Source organism: Canis aureus, chromosome 29, assembly GCF_053574225.1.
Source record: "Canis aureus isolate CA01 chromosome 29, VMU_Caureus_v.1.0, whole genome shotgun sequence".
NCBI classification, from domain to species: Eukaryota; Metazoa; Chordata; class Mammalia; order Carnivora; family Canidae; genus Canis; species Canis aureus.
The window spans coordinates 1122778-1143999 of record NC_135639.1 but is presented as its reverse complement, the minus strand read 5'-3'; the positions used below and the strand labels follow the sequence as shown (position 1 = coordinate 1143999).

General features: G+C 60.4%; 1 protein-coding gene and 1 long non-coding RNA gene across 3 annotated transcripts in view; one reads left to right on the top strand and one right to left on the bottom strand.

Moving 5' to 3' along the window:
• Window positions 1-499: 499 nt before the first annotated feature.
• Window positions 500-2377, bottom strand: LOC144300752 (uncharacterized). The gene is made up of 2 exons (XR_013367530.1): window positions 1064-2377; window positions 500-938 (listed from the first exon to the last, which is right to left on the bottom strand). It is a non-coding gene; the product is annotated as an uncharacterized LOC144300752 (long non-coding RNA).
• Window positions 2378-2767: 390 nt separating this feature from the next.
• JAKMIP3 (Janus kinase and microtubule interacting protein 3) overlaps window positions 2768-21222 on the top strand; it is a 96750-nt gene continuing 78295 nt past the window's right edge. Inside the window, exon 1 of one of the 2 annotated variants that reach the window (XM_077877143.1) lies at window positions 2768-2888. The gene's annotated coding sequence lies outside the window, so the exon portion shown is untranslated. Of the gene's footprint in view, window positions 2889-18669; window positions 19079-21222 lie in introns of those variants that run through there. The other variant, XM_077877144.1, reaches the window with a different exon arrangement.

Below are 21222 nucleotides of genomic sequence, written 5' to 3'. Positions count from 1 at the left end.
GAAGGAAGATGTACTCCCCCCTCACTAAGCATCAGGGAGCCATTTCCTATTTCTTGAGCTGGAATTGGAAGGTGTCTCCTGGAATGATCTCCATTCATGCCCCTGCCGCTTCCAGGTTGGGGCTGGATTTAATCCATGCTGGGAAATAAGAGCAACTCACCACCAGCTTGGTGGTGCTCCAAATTCTAATCTTCCCCCCCAATCTACCTGCTACCATTTACCTTCCAGAATCCTTAAATGGCTACTCCATGCCTCTGTTCAGATTTTAGAGCGGCATTTGGACAGAAATGGCCAGGGGTGGGGTTTGCTGGGGAATGTGCTTACTCCATTTTACCCAGAACCAGAACTCTCTGATGAGTATTTTTCCAACCCTAGCTGAGTTTCCCCTTTTATTTACATTTTTGGCCTGGTAAGTCCTCACATACATTTGAAGTGTTTTTATGTTCTGTTTTTAATTTGCTGCTAGTGACACTGAATTAGTACAAGTTTATGTCGTAAAATGTTATTACACTTTATATAACCTTCACATACGCATTTAACTTTGGTTTTGAAAAACACTCAAACGCATAGAGAAGTTGTATTTAAGGTGACATTTCTCATGCTGTTCCCTCGTCCAAGACTGCCCACTCCATGGTGGCCCCTTTGTCCTTCCACACAGGAAAGAGCCAGGACGATGCTTCCCCTGGATGCAGGCACCTGCCTCGTCCACGTCTGCCTTAGTGCCTTGGAGCAGGGAGAGGCTTTGGGCCATTCTGGGGGAAACAGCCAGGGGTGTGGGTAGGGTGCACACGATCAATCCCCTCCAACTTGTCTGTCTCCCTCCATCTTTAGATGGAAGCCCCCTGTGCGCCTTTGACTCATTTGACCGAAGAGACGGGGAGCAGATCCAGACTGGAGTCACAGTCCCAGAAGTCACAGCCCTCACACGGTGGTCACACCTGAATCAGGTCACACACCCACATCCTTGTAGTTAGAGCTGGGTGTCTCTGGGAAGGATCCTGGGCTAGCCCCATGAGTACGAACATTTCTTCCTGGGCTGGAAAGGACCTGCAGCCACACTCACCGACTGTGTGCTGGGAAAGGGGAACATGCGGACCTTTAGGGGATCCTTGCACACTGGGTCTGAAACAACAGCCCTGTCGGCATCTCGGTCTTGGACTTCCAGCCTCCTATCTGGAGGATTTTGTTATGGTGGCATGAGCAGACAGACGCAAGATTGTCCTCCAGCACATTCTAAACATGTAAACACGTTGCCTGAGCAGGTAGCTGATCCTCTGAAGGCACCTTCCCTCCACTGGCATCCTTAGTTTCATGGGAAGCTCCCTAAAACCAGCTGACCAATGACTGGGAAATAGAGCCTGGTGTGCACCTGACCCGGTGCCTTGATGGTCCGGGTGGGAGGGGCTGGAACCAGCCTTAATGGGAGGAAGCAGCCCTAATGGGGGTGGAGGGGCTGATGAGGAGGGAGGTCCACCGGGTGGGCATTGGCAAGCAGCGTGTTTGGCTATCCGCTCTCCGTGGAAGGAGCGTGAGCTGAGATACTCATCTACCCCCATCCCCATGACCAGGGGCTGATAAGGAGCAGCCACGGAGGATCAGGGTTAAGGAGGTCTGGGAAGGAGCAGGTGGTGTGTGGACCTTCCGGAGTGGACCAGATGTGAAAATACTTGTGTCCCACATGCACGCTCAGCAGATGCTCCTCCTGACAGGTGCAGAAGACCCATTCCACAGACGTCAGCCAGTGCTTCCTGAGTCTGCACCAAAAGCTCACGGAGGAAGCGGCAGTGGCGGCATGAGGGTGGTCCCACGCGGGCTTAGGGACCCCAACCAAGGCTGGAGCAGTGCCTGCCGCTCCGCCTCCCGGCAGCTGAGACCCTGGGGAGCCGCACCGCACAGCCGGGGGCCGGCCAGCCCTCTGGAAGACTTACCTGGGTTTAGGTTTGCCTTCCTGGGTCCACTGGGTTTTTCCCAGGAACGTCCTCCAGAGGCTTCCTCTTCCTCTTCCCGTTAAGCCACCCACCCCTGGCTCTGACCAAGGACCCAAGAAGTGCAGCAGCGGGTGGACACTGGGCCTTCCAGGTCCCCCTGTGTGTCCACCACCCTGGATGGCGGAGAATGGTGGAATGGGCCGGTTAAAGGTGCCACGGGGGTCGGCTGGGAGGGCCCCCCTGCCCCTCAGTCTCTGTGCTGTGGAATGCCGTCCTCGTTACAATCAAGGAACCACAGGTGGTTCGGTTTACCTGTGGCCGGAGGCCTGGGAGGAGGGCCTGGGCCCGGGAAGAAGGGCAGCCAGGGGCGGGCACCTCTCCCCACCTCGAGAGATGATCCACCTGCAAACATGTTGCTCCCACGCACAGGACCCCGGGCTCCTCCGCCCTGCAGGTGCGCGGGTGGGGGGGGGGTAGGGGAGAGGGGGGAGGGGCGCCCTCCCTGGGGGGCGACTCCCCCTGCGCGCAGGTTTTCACGCCGCATCACCCGGCCTGCCGCGCTTCGGGGCTCAGGGGCCCCTCCAGCCCCTCCAGGAGGGCGCCCCTCGCAGGTGAGCCCCGGGCCGCGGCAGGTGCAGGGGGGGCCGGACCCCGCAGCCCCGCAGCCCCGGAGCCGCCGCCTGACGGTGAATTGTGGGCCCGGCTGCCGAGCTCCGCGGGCGGGGGCGGGGGCGGGGCGGGGAGCCCGACTGCGGCCGAGGCTGAGCGGGCTCGCGCGGGGCTCGGGGCGCGGGGCGCGGGGCGCGGGGCGGGCGGGCGGGGGCGCGGGTGCAGGTCCGAGGGCGCCGCGGCCTCCGCCCCGCGCTCTGCGCAGCAGCCGGGATCCCAGCGGCCCCGGCCCCGCTTCCGCGCACCGCAAGCCGCTCGGCCGAGGATGCGCTGCGCAGGGAAGGAAAGGAGGTGCGGCGGGGGGGGCCGGGGCGGCGGGGGCGGCGGGGGCGGCGGGGCGGGGGCGCGGGGCCTGGGTGAGCCGCCGCCCCCGGGCCTCCGCGCTGCGCCCGCGCCTGGCACCGTGCGCCCCGGGCTGGGGCCCTGCGCGGGGGCGGGGGGCGGCCGGGGGCGGACCCGGGGGCGGGGGGGGGCGGGGGGCGGCTCCTCCCGCGCCCCCAGGGCGCCCCCGCGGGCCGTGCCCCTCCCGGGAAGCCCCGGAGCCGCGGCAGGTGCACAGGCCTGGGCGCAGGGACCGGCCCCAGGTGCGGCGCAGGTGCCCGGACCGCCCCGCGGGCGTCTCCGCATCGCGGCTGGGCCGCCCCCTCCCCCTCGGTGTCAGCGGCTTAATTCCCGTGTTCCGGCTTCCAGGGGGCGGCAGAGCTGCGGGGGGGCCCGGAGGGGAAGCCGCAGAGTGAAGAGGCCGAGCCGGGCCGCGGGGCCTGGACGGGGGTTTCCTAGAAAATCTGTCCGCCCGTCCCTTTGACCTTGCATCCTGGGAGGGGCAGGCCCGTGGGCGGCCGCCGCTGCCCCGACCTAGGTGTCGGCTCAGTCTTCTCCTCCCGCGGGACGAACGCCTTAAGAGGCTCTGTTGCGTGTCGTCTGCAGGTGCCGGGAAGGTGGTGACCCGCGGGGCAGCGGGAGTCAGAGGCGCCCTCCCTGCCCGGCCCGAGAGCTGGGTGCTGGCCGCTGGGGGGGCGCCCATGAGGGAAGCCGAGGGCTCCTGCCTCCTTAGGGTGGGGTGGGAGGAGAAGGCTCCAGGCCCTGTGTCTCCCGGGGGGGGGGGGGTCTAGGACTAGAAGGAGGGCTCGGGACCCTCCTCACCCCTTCCCTGCCTTTCTGAAAGCTGATTTGTGCCCCTAAATTAAGACTGGCTTTGGCAACTGCCTGCAGTGCCCCCCCCGCCCCGCCCCCATTCATGACACAGAGACCTGTTTTCCTCCTTGTCAGCTTCAGTCCTCTTCAGCCCCAAGGAGGATCGTGCCCCCTGTAGAAGGGTTTCTGGGATCGGGCAGCAGAACGCGGCTGTGCTCTCCGGAGCAAGAACCCTGGCCCAGCCCTGTGCATCTCGGGCTCCAGGGGACCTGGGCCAGCCCGGGGGCTGTGAAGGACAGTGCCACAGGCGGGCGGAGCCCTCGCGGTCACTGGGGAAGGGACTCAGCGGCTCAGCATCTTACCTGGACGCACCTGCTTTCTCCCAAAAAGAATCTGGTTGGAAAGCAGGGACGTTGGTAATGGTGCCTTTCGGTTGGGGGATGATGGAAGTTACGGTTTCCGTTCTAAATGGGGTTTTCAAGCAAACGGATGCATCACTGTACAGGCTTCTTGTTTGGGAACTTGATTTCTAGTGAAAAGGTTTACTGTGGCGTTTATTGTCGGTGGTGACGGTGGCCGCTGAGATCCGGGGCGGAGCGTGGGAGGGAGGGGCCGGCAGCTCGGCAGGTGCCCGGGCCACCCGTGGTCCCGCAGCAGCGCTCCCACAGGCCTGCTGCCCCGAGCCCGCAGCGGCCGCCTTTCCCGGGGGCAGTTGGGGGCCTCAGAGTCAAGGAGTTCCCGGGTCTGGGCTTCTAGGAACAGCAGTTTGCTCTCCCGATACTGCCAAGATCTACAGGTTGAGAACAACGGCCTAGCGATCCAAGACGATTATAAAAAAGAAACGGTGATGATAAAAACCCACGTGCTCCAGGCGGTGTTGTGCTCTCTCCACCTGTGTGAAGGTGCACAGGTGGGCCTCGAGACGCGGGACGGGCTGCAGGAGGCCCGGGACCGATCTTGAGGGGTGGGAGGCGGTGCCACCGTGGGGGCCAGGCCGGGCCACGTCCTCAAGGAGCCTGCAGAGGATGAGATGACGGTATCACAGAGCCTCCTCTACAAGTGGGGAGCCCAAGACCCGGGATGGGGCAGGGTCTTGTCCCAAATTAGGATCTGTGCCTCTAGTCCTGGCACCTGGGGACCCTCCCGGGGGCTGGAGGCACCCTCGGCTCTGCCCTGCCCGCCCCTCGGTCTGAACAGCCACCTCCACACTCACCGAGGCCCCGGGTGAGGCCGGAGCAGGCCCTCTCCACCAGAGCTCGGCCTGGGCCACGGGTCGCAGGTCGCAGTGCTGTGCCACAGTCCAGGGCGGAGTGATGGGGCCTTGTCCCCCCCACCCCCAGGACTTCCCCCCAAAGATTCCCTGCTGTGGCTGACCTCAGGGAAGGGCCGAGACTCCCCAGCTGGTCTGCCCCTTAGAGGCCTCTCGGGTCAGCCTCGTGTCTGTGCACCCCAGGGAGGCAGTCGTGGGCCTCACCCCGGGGACCCCGCGACAGGAGGCCCTCCCTCTGGGCACGGGGCCAGGTTAGGTGCTGTCACGACAGGCTGTGTGTCCCCACATTCCCGTGTTGGAGCCCTGCGCCCCTGGGACGGTGTGAGGAGGGGGGCCTGTGAGAGGTGATGAGGGTTGCATGAGGTCCCGGGGGGAGCCCCGAGAGGAGACCGCAGAGGGCTTGCTCTGCCCTCTGTGTTGGGCGGGTGAGCGCTCGGCTGGAGGCGCTGTCTGCACCAGGAGGAGGGCTCCCGGCAGAGCCGCACCACGCAGGGGCGCAGGGACCCTGATCTGGGACTTCAGCCTCCAGAGCCTGCAGAGCCGCCCGGCCCGGGGCCTCCGCTCCCACACGTCACGTCTCCAGCTGCCGCGTGTCACCTCCTGACTCCGCGGGTGGACATCCCCTCCCCACAGAACTCGCATCAGGCTATCATGATTCTATGCGTCATATTCATGGGTATCTTCAAAAATCAGTGAAAAGATGATTTGTTGTGTCTGCGTGACGTTCACCTGTCTCCTGATCTGGGTCCTGATGATCAGAGCTTTGGGCCGGATGCGTCCTTGGCCTCCGTGAGTCCATGGCCCCCAGTAACTGCCTTAACGTGTGTAGTTGTCTTAGGGCGTCACGGCGGGGCAGACGGAGTGGCGCGGGTGCGGGTGAGCTCCAGGGAAGCTAGAGCTGCGTGGGCATCGAGGCGCGCGGGATGGACGCGTGGATGCCACGAGGAAGCCGAGTGGGCGGAGGGCGGGCGGCTCCGGGGCAGGACCCACGCGCGAGCTGGAGACACATGCCATGGAGGGAGGTTCTGGGCTGTGTCGGCTCAGGGTCTCGGGGGGCGGGTGGACCTTGCGTCACACGTGCCCATGGCTGGGCCCTCTCGGGGGGCTGGGGTGCGGGGAGCCTCATGGGGTGAAGCACACGGTGCCTGTACGTTTCCAGCGATGCCCCACCGCGCCCACCGCGCCCACTGCCTGTCCACGCACCTCACCCGAGCTAGAGGTGACACTGGAACAGGGGCCCCGAGTGGCAGGGGGGCCTGGGGTGGCGGGGGCGCGGAGGGCAGAGGAGCTGGGGGAGTCCCGCCCGCCCGGCGGTTGAGCCCCGGCCGCCCGCCTTCCCCGGGTGGGACGGCGCCTCTGCAGCGTGGTTTCCACGGACCGTTCCGACGTTGGCGCAGAAGGTGGCCCTGCCGCTGCCCTGGCCTGGTGCCGCGGCAGCCTGAGCTCTCGGGAGCTGCGTGGTCCCTCGTTCTCTGCGCCGCTGCACCGCGGGCTCCAGTGAGCTCGTGTCCCTGCTTCCGCGGCGGCCTCTGGAGTTGGAACTGCCTTACCCGAGGCCTCTGTGTCGAGTCTTTTGTACCGTAAACGGCGATTCTGCTGGTTTGCAGTTTCTTTTCTTTCTTTTTTTTTTTTTCCTGGTTTACGGTTTCTAATCCAAGCTTTCCTGGGCTGGGCGCCTCGGTGCAAAATCACAGGATAGTGCAGGTGGTTCCAGGAGGAGAACGGGGCTGGGGTTTGTTGGGCCCAAAGCGTTTCTTTACGGGAGCACCTGGAGGCCAAAGGTCCTCGGGACTCTGGGGTCTTCAGCGCAGGCAGTGAGGAGGGGCCGGAGGCGGACAGAATGTTCTTTTTTAAATTTATAATCTATTTTTATTTTTAAGATTTTATCTATCTTTTCAAGAGACAGAGAGAGAGAGAATGAGTGGGAGGGGCGGGCAGAACAGGGAGCCCGATGCCGGGCTCAGTCCCAGGACCCCGAGGTCGTGACCTGGGCTGAGGGCAGATGCTTCGCCCACGGGCGCCCCAAGGATGACTGCTCTTGACTGACCCGGAGAGGGAGGAAGAAGGCTCCCAGCCCCCAGGGAGGCCTCCCGCTCACCCGCCCGGGGCACCTGCTCTCCAGGCTGGTTTTCTGGGACATCTGACGAAGATCCTGGAAGAAGAATGAGGTACTCCGGTGCCCAAGCCAGGAGGTCAGGTCAGGCTGAGGTTTTTTCCCTTTGACAGATGAGATGTGAGACCTTCCCTCTTGCCCCTTCCGCCCACGTTTGATCTCCACGTGGCCACGCACCTCTCGGGAGAGGGCAGGACAGCAGAGGCCCGTCTGGGGATGCGTGGAGATGCTCGTGGGGTGGGAGCTGCAGCCTGCAAGCTGTGCCTGGGGACGCCGAGACCCTCTGCGTGGGTCAGCACCGTCCCCTTCTGGCCCCGCCTCATGGCTCGGGACCACCACACTTCCCTCCCTGCCAAGCATTTCTGGGTCACCTCTTCTGGGCCAGGCACCCCGGCCCTCGTTGCGGAGGAGGGGCAGGGGCCAAGGGCAGACACGGTCTCTGCCCTCCGGGAGTGGGCAGTGGCCAGAAACACAGGCCTGCAGCCGTTGTGAAAGCGCGTGTTCAGTGTCCAGGGCCTTGCCCAACTCCTCGGGAGCCTGCGACCTGGCCTGTCCCCTGGCTGCTCAGACGGCAGCTGCCCGAGGCCCGGGGGGAAGCCGGCGAGGGGACACTGGGGGTCCGCGGGCCAGGAGCAGGCTGGACAGCCGCGTGGCCGTGGACGCTCGCTCCCAGGCTGGGCTGCTGAGGCGGCTTGGTCCTCAGAGCCCAGGGACGGTGGACGCGGGCGGGCGGCGGAGGTCAGCTCCTGGGTGACAGCGCTGACGGCCTTGGCCGCGTACGTGTGCATCCAGTGGCATTAAGCACATCCGTTGCTGCAGAGGCCCCCGCAGGCCGTCTCCAGAGCTTGTCAGCTCGCGGCACTGAATAGCACTGAACTCCGTCCCCTCCTGCCCCTGGCGCCCACGCGTGTGACTCCTGCAGGGACCTCACGGGGTGGAGTCAGACGGTCTTTGTCCCCTGGGACTGGCTGGTTCCACTCGGTAGGACGTCTCTGTGGCTCACCCGCCTTGTGGCAGGTGTCAGGACTTCTCACCTCGTCAAGGCCCGATGCCGTTCCCGGGTGTGGACGGTCCACACTGCGAGTATCCGCCCACGGGCCCATGGGCGCCCCTTTCCCTGCATCCTCGCCTGCACCCGCTGCCCTTCCTCACTTACATCCATGTGAGCCGGAGCCTCGCTGCAGCTTTGGTTTGCATTTCCCACTAGTGGTGTTGGGCATCTTTTTAATGTGTTTATTTTTTCAAAGCTTTATTTTCAGCTAGTTCCAGGCTTACGGCCCAGAGCTCTGCTGCCCCCTCGCCCGGGCCCCCCAGCGCTGGCAGCTTAGGGGACCAGGCACCCGTATTGCTGTGGCGCCGCCCACCCTACTCAGGCCTCCCCGGCCGTGCTAGTGCTAAGGCCCTTCCTCCGCCCCTGGGCCGCGCCCTGGACCCTGTGTTGTGCTTGGGATCCCCTGGTGTCCTCCAACCTGCCACAATTCCTTGCCTGGTCTCTTGGGACATTGATATGCTGCAAACTACTGGCTCGTTTTTTGGTAAAATGCCCACGATTGGAGTTCTTCTCAAACTGCAACGAGGTTACGTGTCTTTGGCAGGAAGCTCACGGCAGCGCCTGTGCCCCTTCTCCGCGTCCTGCTCCCTGAGCTGTCCGTGTCCCTGTCCCGTCGATGGTGACACTGGTCCGGACGTCCTGGGGGCCGGGTTTCTGCACTGCAGCCGGCCAGTGTCTCGAGGGGCCTGTGTAGACCCCGCCTCTCCGGTCACCCCTGCTGGCCTAGCGTCCCCTGCGTGCCCTGCCCCCGACGGCGGTCACCGTGCTGTTTGCCCTGTGGCCCTCGAGCCCCTTCTTCGGCTCACGTCGCTGGTTGGACCCTCCCATCAGGAAGAGCCGTGCCTGCCCCTCGTATTTGCCCGCTGATTTTCACGTCAGTGCGGACACGTGGACGACTGACTCGTCCCTGGTAACGTCGGTAATAACCTGTGTGTTCCGTGTGACGAGCGACCCCAGCTTTCTGCTTCAGGACCTCCTTGGGCTCGGCTCCTGTGTTCTTGCAAAAAGCTCCCCTTTCTTTCAAAATTTTATTACATTATTATTAGTTATTATTGTTATCCTTACTAATTTAGCACTTTCTTAGTTTCTGGAGCCATGGACATGCCGTACTTGGCTGCTTCTGAAATCCTTGATTCGTGGTTTCTCTCATAGATTTTTTTTTTAATGTTTCTCCATTGTTTCCTTGCTTCTGTGTGAGTTTTTTTTTTTTTTTTAAGATTTTATTTATTTACTCATGGGAGACACGGAGAGAGGCAGAGACACAGGCAGAAGGAGAAGCAGGCTCCCTGCGGGGAGCCTGACGTGGGACTCGATCCTGGATCCCACCCTGGGCGGAAGGCAGGCGCTAACCCGCTGAGCCCCCCACGGATCCCATTCTTTGTGGGTTTTGAAAGTCTGACTATCGTCGGCTTCTTTTGACTCTGGAAGGCAACTGACCTTTTTGTCTGCAGCCTTGAGGATTTTTTTTTTTAAGATTTTGTTTAATTATTTGAGAGAGAGTGAGAGCACATGAGCAGAGGGGAGGCACGGAGGGAGAAGCAGGCTGCCCGCTGAGCAGGGAGCCCGATGCGGGGAGCGGGGCTCGATCCCAGGACCCCCGGGATCATGACCTGACTGACTGAGCCCCCCAGGCATTCTGGAAGCACCGTTTCTTGTGAGGGAATTCCTAGGAGTGGGATGGGGGCCTCACAGGGTACGTCTACGATTTATTTGATGAGAAACTGCCAGAACTTCCCCCAAATGGCCGCACCCTTGGTGTGAAAGTTCCATTCACCCCATGTCCTTGCCAACTCGTGCGTGCGTCGCCTCCCGTGGGGCTTCGGGTCCATCTCGCTCACTATGACTGTGTTGAGGACGTTTGCACGTCCGTTGGGAATCAGCACATCTTCTTTGGTGATGTACGCGTTCAAATCACTAGTGTCTCATTCACTGGGTCCTGTCTCTGGGTGGTGGGCGCCAGGGCGTCGCTGGCCCTTCCCGCGCGGACCCACACATGCTCTTAGCGCGCTCTCCGCGGAGCCGAGTCTGGCATCTGGGTGAAGTCCCCGTCTCAGGTTTTTCCTCAGTGGTCACCATTCCTGTGTCTCGTCAAGGTGCCCGCGGCCTCCACCGATGGGCCTGGGGCCCTGGGTCTTCGCCTGGGTCTCAAGCGACCTCGCGCTCTGGTTTGAGTCGCCCTCCCCTCTGGGGTCCTGAGCAGGCCCGGAGTGGGCCCCGTCCCCTGGGGACCCGGGTCTGCAGAGCTGGAAAGCCCCACAGAGCCGCGTCGGGGGAGCCTGTGGCTGCCCGCTTGGTTGGGCGTGACTTTCCTGACTGCAGACAAAGCTCCAAGAAATTCTTTTATTTTATTTTAATATTTATTTATTTATTTATTTATTTATTTATTTATTTCAAGAAATTCTAAGAGAAATACATCATCATTTTATTCTGATATTTTCTTTTCTTCTCTCTTTTTTTTTTTTTAATTTTATTTATCATGAGAGACACAGAGAGAGAGAGAGAGGCAGGCCCCATGCAAGGAGCCCAAAGCAGGACTCAATCCCAGTACCCCGGGATCACACCCTGACCCGAAGGCCGATGCTCCACCGCTGAGCCACCCAGCCGTCCCTTTATTCTGATATTTTTCAATTCATATGTAAGACCGTGATTTCTCTGATTTTACATTTCTCTGTTTCCTGAGGCTGGAATTCGTGGCTCCTAGTGACCTTGTTAGGACCGCATCTTGTTTCGCCGTATGCCCGGTAGCGTCAAGGTAATAACAACGTGGCTAGTGGACAAGGCTCCACAGCTTCCCTGCACTCATCTGCCTTTAGGGTGTCATGCGTGAGGCTCATTTGTTTTACTTCACTTCCCACTTGTGAGGGATTGTCGGCCCCCCTTTGACTCTGTGTCACTTCTACGTTGGAGCATCCGGAGCGCAGCTCAGAGTGTGTTCTGGGAAGAGCAGCTTCATCCTTCTGTTGAAATCTTCTTCTCTCTCCGCTGCGGCAATATTTTCTGAGTCTTTTTTTAGTTCATATTTCCGTTTAAACATAATTTAAGCAAATGCATACGTCTTTCCATATGTGTGCCTCCTCCCGACTTAGGCAAAAGGCAGCCTTCCGTGACCTGGTTCCACTTTTCCCCATTTAAAGCCGAGCCCCGGGCCTCCCTCTTGCCGCCAGGAAGAGCCTGTCCCCCCATGTCGTGTGCCGGGGCGCCGTCCTGCCCCGGCGGCAGCTCCGTCTCCATCAGCGGATATTTGGCTTGTTTCCAGTCTCCTGCTATTAGAAGTACTTTTACTCTGACCTAGTAGAACCTCGTGGGTACATGGCTTCATGTGTTCCAGCAAATCTTTCACTCGATTATTAGAAGAGGCGTTTCCAGACCAGAAAGGACGCGCGACTCCACTGTGTGGACCACTCGGTCCCGCGGCACGAGGTGCCCCCTGCATCGCTTTGCCAGCAGCGTGTGGGCCTCATGCTTCCCTCCACCCCGACGGCGGTACCGTCAGGTTTGTTGCTGGGGGGGTTGCCAGACAGGGGAGAGATGGCAATTTCAGTGTGATTTTAATTTGCGTTTCTTTTTAAAAAAAAGTTTAAAAAGGTTTTATTTATTTGAGAGAGAGAGAGAGAGAGAGAGAGAGAGGAAGGGAGGGAGGGAGAGGGAACAAGCAGGGGGAGGTACAGAAGGAGAAGCAGGCTCCCCACCGAGCAGGGAGCCCAACACGGGGCTCGATCCCAGGACCCCAGGACCCTGACCTGAGCCAAAGGCAGACGCTTCACGACTGAGCCACCCAGGCGCCCCAATTTGCATTACTCTTAACACAGGGTGGGGGGGGAGTCGAGTGTCTTTTCATGTATTTAAAGGATATTTGCATTTCTTTTTATGTGAACAGTTTATACAGTTTGCTCATTTCTTTCCATTTTGCTCTGAGGTGGTTTGGCTTTCTTCTAAGATTTTGGAAGTTTCTTTTTTCTTTTTTAAGATTTCATTTATTTATTTATTTGAGAGGGGGGTGGGAGCACGGGGGGTAGAAGGGTAGAAGCAGAGAGAGAAGCAGATTCCCCATGAAGCAGGGGGCCCGACGTGGGACTCGATCCCAGGACCCCGGGGTCACACCTTGAGCCGAAGGCAGATGCTTCACCAACGGAGCCCCCCAGGTGCCCCAATTTTGGAGGTTTCTTATGGTTTAGGGATGTTCATCCTTTACCGTGATATAAGTGGCATATATTTTCCCCATTTCATCACTTATCGTTTAACTTTGCTGAGGGTAGAGTTTCTTTAAGTTTCCTCCTTGTTTCCCATGAAAAATCGCATAAACATTTATCTTCTGACAAGATCCGCTCGTCTGGCTAAGCCTCCACCTCAAGCGGGGACCCTCCTTCCACGGTAGATGCTTCGTGATCTCCGGGTTCTGTCCGTCGTGGAGCCACCCCAAGGCCCTGCTGACTGCGCGCGGCTCCCACACCATGTGGGGATCCGAGGTGGGGGTGTCTGGTCCCCTGCCCCCCTCCATCAGGCAGGCCCACTCCCCCTCCTCTTCTCAGTGCTGATGCCCAGGCGCCCGCCTCGTAGCCTCTGTAGAGACCTCTCGGAGAGATCGCTGTCGGGGACACAACCACCACCGGGTGGTGAGAGGACGCCGGGGCCCCAGCCACCTTGCCTGTGTAGACGTGGGTGTGGAAGCCAACCTGGAGTGGAGCCCCCGCTCCGCACTGCATCTCAGGTTCCCGATGCACCTGTGTCCCGGAGCAAAATAAAACACTGGCTCTGAGCCCGTGAGTGTCAGGGCAGTTTGTTAACACCAGGCGGTGGGCAGGAGTGGCAGGGCTTTGTCACCTGGCGTTGCGGAAGACGTTTTTAATTTGTTCTACGTTTTGCTGTGCTGACTGGTCCGTTTTTGTGTGGAGAGGAAATCCGGGGAGTTTCAAGACTTATGACCGCCTCGCTGCCGTTTTGCTTCTACCCGAGAAGTACATTTCTTAGTTTCTGCTTGATGGTTCTGCTGATGTATGTGGGTTGAAATCTGTTTTATTTTGTGTTATTCTACTTGTTGTTCCTATTTTTCTTCTTTCTTGCCTCCTTTCGCATTGGTGGAGGCGTTTTCGCCTTCTCTTCTATCTAAATGGTATTTATTATGTTTTCTGTTATTTTCGTGATGGTGATAAAGAAGTAGCAAGAAAAAATCGACCTACTGAAGGCCAACCCTAATCCAGACCCTCCCCCTAGATGAGACAGCGGAACTTGGGAAATCTGACGTCATCCCTGTTCTAACTTTTATGTTTGTGTTGTTGGCATTTCATTTCTATCTTGCTTCCCTTTTAACACCACCGGAAACTACTGTTAGTTTTGCGCCGTCGCTTCCTGGTTTAGGTTTCCTCACACATTTAGCACTTTTGCTGCTTTCTGTCTCTTCTTGCGTGTGGAAGCACCCTGTCACCCGAGGCACGGCCTGCAGAGCTTCCTTTACTCAGAACTCGCTTCCTACTCTCTGTCCCTCCCACCTTTTCATGTCTGAAAATTTATTTCTTTCACGAGTGAGCGTGAAAATACTCTTCCTGGGCACAGGGTTCCTGCACGGCCCGTATCTTGAAAGCATATGCAGTGCCCGATTCCATTGCCCTCCTGCTCCCACTGCCCTGATGAGAAGTCCGCGTGACCGTCCTGCCTTTGAACGCGAGCTCTGTTCCTCGGGCAGACTGTTTCTGCTGTTTTTTTCTCCTCATTTTTCATTATTGTATGTCTAGGTTTTGACTTATTTTGCATCTTGGAGTTGTTGTATTTCATCGATTCCAGAGAATTCTTGATCATTTTATCTCTAGATTCTACTCCTGGGGTTTTTTTCCCCCCTTCATTTTCCCTTCTGAGAGAGCTTCTCTTCCATCTCTGTTTTCTTACTCTGACTCTGTGTGTTCTCATTCTCTCTCTCTTTCTTTTTTGGTCTCTTTTCACTTAATTCTAGGTGATTTCTTCTGAATTATCTTCCCATTTACCACTTCTCTGCTCCACTGCCCAATCTGCCACCAAAAGTATCCATCGGGTGTTTGATTTCAGTGATTATATTTGTTTTTATGAAGTTCTCTCTCCTTGTTCAGCTTAGACGTATCAGTTCTTACAGTTTTCTGCTCCCTGACGTTATTGTCAAGCTTGTAACTTATTTCCTTAAATAAAATAGGAGGAGACTGTGCAGGGGTGTATGGGAGTTCTGCTTTCTGCTCAATTTTGCTGTGAACCTAAAACTGCTCTAAAAATACAGTCTATTTAAAAAATAGAAAGACTTGTTCTTTTGTAACCTGTGTTTGTTAATTCTAATGCCTGAAGGCTGAATGGGTCTCTTCTATTTTTTTAGACTCAGTTCTTGCTCATTTGCCTCACCTCCTGGTTTCCTGGCTCTCATTAGCAGCATGTCAGCCACCGTCCTCGAACATTTGCTTGTGGGGTTTCTCTGACACCTCACACAGATATGCCCTTCTCCAGAGAAGGTCATGTCTTCCCCTGCCAGTCAGCCGGGGCACCTAATTGGGACCATGTAGGACCCAGCTCAGCCTGCAGTCCTTGGTGCCACTCGGGTCACCTGCTGTCCAAGGACCAGTCTGTGGTTACCACTCTTGAGGACAGGGGCTCCCCACTGTGACCAAGGGTGCCATCTCTACAGCCCCTTGAAATCGGGGTGCAATGTGGGGGGCATGTTGTTCTGGCATCACCCCCAAGGGCTCAAGCATGGTGTGGATGACCAACAACCCGCCCCTGGAGTGAGTACCAGGGTTCTCTCCTGCCTTCCTCCCCCTGAGAGGCTAAGGAGCAGAGGTCCAAGTACAAGGCGGTGGCCAACTTTTTGGCAAAACTGCCTTGATTCTTCAGTAATTAGTGCAGAATGGCCCCTGGGATTAGTCCTGTTGGCATTTTGCTGTCCTCAGTGGAAGGTGAGTTAGTTCTGACCTAACAGCCCCACCACCACCCGAGAAAGAGTTCTGAAATTGTCCCCATGGAGAACTGAGGGGATCTGGGGGTGCTGGCTTCTGTCTGGGTGGATCTGGGAGCAAACGGCTGGCCACAGGACTGTCAGCTTGAGGTCACATGGTTGTGGTCTCATGTACACTTTTGGAATGACGGAGGGTGGGCCAGGGAGCTTTACTCTGTGAACTTGGAAGAGGACATGGAATCGGGAATCCACATCATGAGACAAGTTCTAATCCCAGCGCTTGGGGCTGCTGTCAACCAGGTTTGGAGAAACCAGCAGACTTAGGAGGGTTCAGTTAGCGTAAGGGACACGCCTGGGAAAGGCCTGGCTCCTCTTCCCTTTTCCAACAACTTCTGTTTACCAAGAATTTTAGAAAAGGGTGGTGGTGGTGATGATGATGGTGGTGGTGGTGATGGTGGTGATGGAGATGATGATGACAGTGATGGTGATGGAGGTGATGGAGGCGATGGTGTTGTTGATGATGGTGGTGGTGGTGCTGGTGGTGGTTGTGGTGGTAGTGGTGGTGGTGGTGATGGTGTTGGTGTTGGTGGTGGTTGTGGTGGTGGTGACGAAGGTGATGATGACAGTGATGGTGATGGAGGTGATGGAGGCGATGGTGTTGTTGGTGATGGTGGTGGTGTTGGTGTTGGTGGTGGTGGTGGTGGTGATGGTTTTGGTGTTGGTGGTGGTTGTGGTGGTGGTGGTGAAGGTGATGATGACAGTGATGGTGATGGAGGTGATGGAGGCGATGGTGTTGTTGGTGATGGTGGTGGTGTTGGTGTTGATGGTGGTGTTGGTAGTGGTGGTGATGATGGAGGTGATGATGACAGTGATGGTGATGATGGTGGTGGTGGTGATGGTGATGGTGGTGTTGGTAGTGGTGTGTGTGTGTGTGTGTGTGTGTGTGTGTGAAAGACACGAGGTAGTTTCTCTGTGGGCAGGCTCAAGGAATGACTCCTGGATTAATGTTTCTCAGGTCACTCACCTTGGCACGCACCAAGGCTCTGCCAGAGGTTAGGGGCATTGGCGGAGGAGGGAGCAGATGAGTGGTTGTGCTGATTGGGGCGGGTGGGGTGTGGGCAGGTGGAGCATGCACAAGCCTAGACCAGAGCCACCACTGGCAGTCACCTGCTGTCTGGGACTGTCCCTGCCGGGCTGCAGGGCTGACGGCAAATGCTGGGTCGGGAGTCGGGGAGAGGCGGGTGGGTGGGCAGCGTGGATTAAGTGGGGTCAGCTCTGGGGCCCCACTGAGGTGCAGTCAGTGAGCCGAAGTCAGGAACAGAATGGAGAGGCGGCACCTGAGAGGCTGTGGCAGGAATCGGGCCGCAGACACGGGGGACGGGGCGTCTGCACCCTGAGTTTGCGGGAGGGAGGCATCCGGACCCCACGGGTGGACCGGGGCTGTGCTGGGGGCTCCTCGGGGTGGACTCGCCGGGACTGCTGGCGCCCGTGTTGTGGGTTTGACTCCTGCAGAGCCAGAGCAGCAATGCTGGGGGCCGGACTCCTGACCCGGAGTCGACAGCAAGTTCCTTCTCGGCGGGGAGGGGGGTTTATCGATGACAAAAATGTCGTGCGCGGTGGACACAGGTGTTTCACATAGGCCCCGGGCGTGACCTGGTGACTGAGAACGAGTCCGAGTAATTGGCTTGAGAGACGGCGAATCAATTACATACAGTTCAGCGTCTTTCTTTTCCCGACATTTGGGAGGAAATGAAAGCCAAGCGGCCCCTGCCAGAAAGCCCGTAGGCCGCGATGCGCCCGAGTGGGGAAGGAGGCGGGAGGCCGCACGGCGTGGCCCCGAAGCGGCCCGCGGGCCCGAGCGGTGGCGCCGCGCTGTCCTTCCTGGGGACGTGGCTCGCCACGCGCTGTGCTTTTAATTAATGCTCGTTCTCACTTCACTGGGTTGCTTGTTTTTCCATCTTAAATTCTGTGTCAACTTGGGCGCCTGGTCAGTGGGAGGCTAACGAGCTGCGGCCTCCTTCTCGGCCAGACCCTGCCCCCGGCCCCACCCGGGCTCGCGGCGCAGGCTGGTGCTGTCAGCTGTCCGCTGCGGTCGCGCGGGGCCTGTTCCCACCTCCTGTTCCCACCGCCTGGCTCCAGAGCCAGAAATCCGAGTCCGGTGTGACCTCCTGGTCCCTGCGGCGCCGAGTCCAGCTTCCCTCTGCGGGGGGTGGGGGGTGCTTCGAGCGTGGGCCGTGGGGCTAGGGCGGCCCTGGGCGCTGCACCTGTGGGAGCCTCTCACCCCCACACCCCTGCCTGCCACCCTGCACGTCCGGTCCCTCTGTCACACCCTGGGCACACCTCTCGGCTTGTGGCCGAGGAACACAAGTGCCCAGTGCCCCAGCCACCCCCAGGGGAGCCCCCAAATAGCAGGGTGTGGAAAGGGCCCCTCTGGCGTCTGTGGTTCTTTCAGAGCAGCGGGGTTCATGGAAGCCCCCCTTTAAAAGCAGTGGATCAAACTCCAAACAAAATCTGGCTGCCTGGTCCCGGCCACCAGCCTCTTTGGGTGGGTGTGTGGCCCCAGGCATGTAGCCCCAGGGGTGTGACTCTGGGGTGCATGCCACCAAATGCCTCTGGGCCCCAGTCCCTCGCCTGCACCCCCGGCCGCCCGCCACTGGCTCCCTGGGCTGTGCTGCGGCCACGCAGCCTGAGGCTGAACACTGTGAGGTGGACACAGCCCTCGGGGCCTGCGTCACGCAGCACACCCCCCGCTGCGAGCCTGGATCGGGGCACAGCTGCTCAGCGCAGGGTTGAGTCTCCCCAGGTGACAAAGGCTGCTGTGGGGGTGGGGGGAGGGCACGGAGTGTCACCCCAACACCCTGCCCCGGTCATCTCCTCCTCCCAGGCCCTGACTTCGCCTGTGGTGGTCCTCTTGGTGGACTCGTGCCTTAGCCGTCGGCTCCTGGGCCTCATGTTCAGGGGACACAGGGCACAGGGGTCCGGGTCCGTGGGCCTGGGGTCCTCCTGCCTTAGGTTGATGCTCGGCTGCTCTAGCTGCCATCTTCTGTGCAAGGGCCGCCAGGGCCGCCAACACAAGCTCAGCAACCACAGGTCCAGACAATGACGTTGACCCATTCACACGAAGCGCCTTCCACCTGCCCCCGTCCTTGTCCACCACCCGAGAGGCCGCTGCCTATCCCGGGGGTACGTCAGCCATTGCCACCAGCAGCAGGACCCCCACCCAGCTTGATGGTGAGAAATCCCTCCCCGGGGAGACAGGCCCCTCCCTGGGGCAGGTCTCTACGGCCACTGCTGGCACTGGCCTCCTCAGCTCGTTACCCGCAGTCCCTCCTCCCCCAGGCCAACCTGAGCAAATGGCCCGTGTGGGTCTTGGGGACTAAGGAGGAGGAAGAGGAGCAAGCCAGGGGAGCGGGGAGCAGGGGAGGAGGGACACTGGGTCATGGGCTGATTCAGCTGCCGGTCAGTGACCCCCTCCGGGTGGAATCCCACGGGAGCCGTGCGGGAGGATGGATGGACCGAGGGTGTGCAGCAGGACAGCGGGACACCCGAGCACTGCCTTGCGGGGTGGTGGTGGGGCGGGTGGGACAAGGACACGGGTGTCCAGCTCGGGCTCGGGGTGTGGCAGGCGGTCAGCCCTGCAGCAAGGGAGGTGCTGGGTGTCCGCTCGGATGCCTCTGCCCGAGTCACCTTCCTCTTACTCAGCGGCCAGTGAGGCCTTGGCCTGGAAGAAGGGCAGCAGTGTCCTGTGTTTATGACCCTCGTGAAAGGGCTGTTGTCTCCGTCCTCCTGGGGACAGCAGCCCTGTGCGCCAGCATGAATGGGGCTATTCTGTGCTGTGGCTCTGGGCTAAGCACACTCGCTAGCACCGGCACAAAGGGGCCGTGTCCACGCGGCACACGGGGCACAGGGCACGGACAGGGCCCCGGGGAGTGCAGGACGTGGGCTGCTCCTGGCCAGGAGGGGCCGTGCACACCTGCTCCCGTCATCATGACGGAGCCTGACCCCAGGGGTCAGTGGTGCTGGTAGTGGGCTGCGTCCCCGGGCCTCCCTTGTGGGTGTGGGCACGGTCGGGGCACGGGCTGTGTGAGGTCAGGGGCGGGGCTGCCTCCGTCGGGTGAAGGCCTCGAGCGGCACCTGTGGGGACGACAGTCCGGGTGAGGAGCTGGCGTCTGAGGCTGGGGCTCGCGGGCTCTAGGAGCAGCCAGTGCACAGGGTGCAGGCCATGTCCCTGCAGAGCGGGCACAGGGGTGTGAGTGCAGGGGTGAGGGTGCAGGAGTGCGGGAGCAGGTGTGGGCACAGGTGAGGGCACGTGTGTGCGGGTGCAGGTGTGAGGGCACAGGGGTGAAGGTGCAGGAGTGCGGGAGCAGGTGTGTGGGCACAGGTGAGGGCACGTGTGTGTGGGTGCAGGTGTGAGGGCACAGGGGTGAGGGCGCAGGGGCGCGGGAGCAGGTGTGTGGGCACAGGTGAGGGCACGTGTGTGTGGGTGCAGGTGTGAGGGCACAGGGGTGAGGGCGCAGGGGCACGGGAGCAGGTGTGTGGGCACAGGTGAGGGCACGTGTGTGTGGGCGCAGGGGTGAGGGCATGGGTGAGGACGCAGGGGTGCGGGAGCAAGTGTGCAGGTGCTGGTGTGCAGACGCAAGGGCCTGGGTGCAGGGGCGCGGGCGCAGGTGTGGGTGTGAGCCGCCCCTCCCGGCAGGAGAGCCCGCCTTCCGGGCCGGGCCAGGATGCAGCAGCCTGCGTCCCCGCCAGGTGCTCGTGTCACAGGCACCGTGACCAGGGGTGAGTGCGGCCCCAGGTGGTTGCAGAGTCGCACTTGATCTCGGTGGAAGGGACTACTGACCCTACAGGCTTTGGCTCTGGATCTCGAGGCGCCTCCAGCCCGAGGGGCGGGGCCTCTGTCTCCGGGCCGGGGGCCCTGTGCCTTCGGTTCTGGGGACTGTCCCCAGGCTCCCTGCACACGACGGCCCCGGTGGGGAGGGAACCCCGCAGCGGTGCTCTGCTGTCTGATGCCGAGAGGCGCCCGTGCCTCGGGGCCCGTTTCCTCCATGTGTCTCTGCTACAGGCCATGGGTCGGGGGCGGGGCTTTCTTCTGGAAAGCTCTGTGGGGCCCAGCACTGGCAACGGGGTTGCCGGGGTCCCAGGGAAGGGGGTGCAATGAAGCCTCTGTGATGGTCTCCGTGCTGCGCCCATCAGGGGACACTGGTCCTCCCATGGTGGAAGGGCCCGTCTGAGGTCTTCGCAGGAGCTGAGGTTGGCCAGGAATCTTCTGGAGCAAGGCCGCTGTCCAGAGGGTGGAGGCGGGAATCGTTCACTCATCGGGGTCAGGAGGGTCCTTCACACACACGGTGCGTGTTTTTCCGAGGAAAGTCGGTGTTTTACGTGGTACCTGCGGCCACGTGTGACGGCCGGGCTGTCCTGCAGGCTCCGGCCCTGCCGCATGTGTCCGTGCCAGTGGGTCTGCACTGCCCTGTCCTCGGGGTCGGAGGACAGTCCCTTGGGGTGTCTGAGCTCAGGACAGCGGCGCACCCGCGGGAGGCACTGCCAGGCAGAGCCAGGCCCACCCAGCCCTGGGCCACGCGCACCCACTGGGCTCCCGGTGTCCCGAGGCCGACGTCGCCGCGGAGAAGCACATGGGAGTTGGGAAGTTGACCTCGAGTTGGAAGCTTTCCGTGTCAGGGCGATGGAGCTGCAGTGTCAGACGTAAATGGGATTGCTGGCAAGGTGGCCGTGAGGGCGGGAGGGTGGGAGGCCTTCCCCCGGCTGCTGGGTGGAAGGGGCTGCGGGGAGAGAGCAGGGGAGGGGCGGGAGGGGTGGGGGGGCGGGGAGGGGGCAGGCGGAGACAAACCCGGTGGGTGCTCAGACCCTCAAATGCTCCCCCCAGGAGGGCTGCAAGTGCCCAGCAGGCCCGAGGGGTGAGCTTGTCGCTCGCTACTCACTCGGGGCGGGACGTGTGTCAGGGAGACTCAAGAGCCAACCTGTGCTCTCCCAGGTTCGGGGCTTGAAATGATGGGACCGGACCCCCCACCAGGAGCAACCGTAAGACGGTCCAGGCAGGCGACCCTGGGGCGGGGGCGGGGACGCAAGGGTGGCTCTGAGGGACGGGGACAGGGCGATACAGATGCAGGAAAAGCGTTTCATAAATCGTAACAGCCG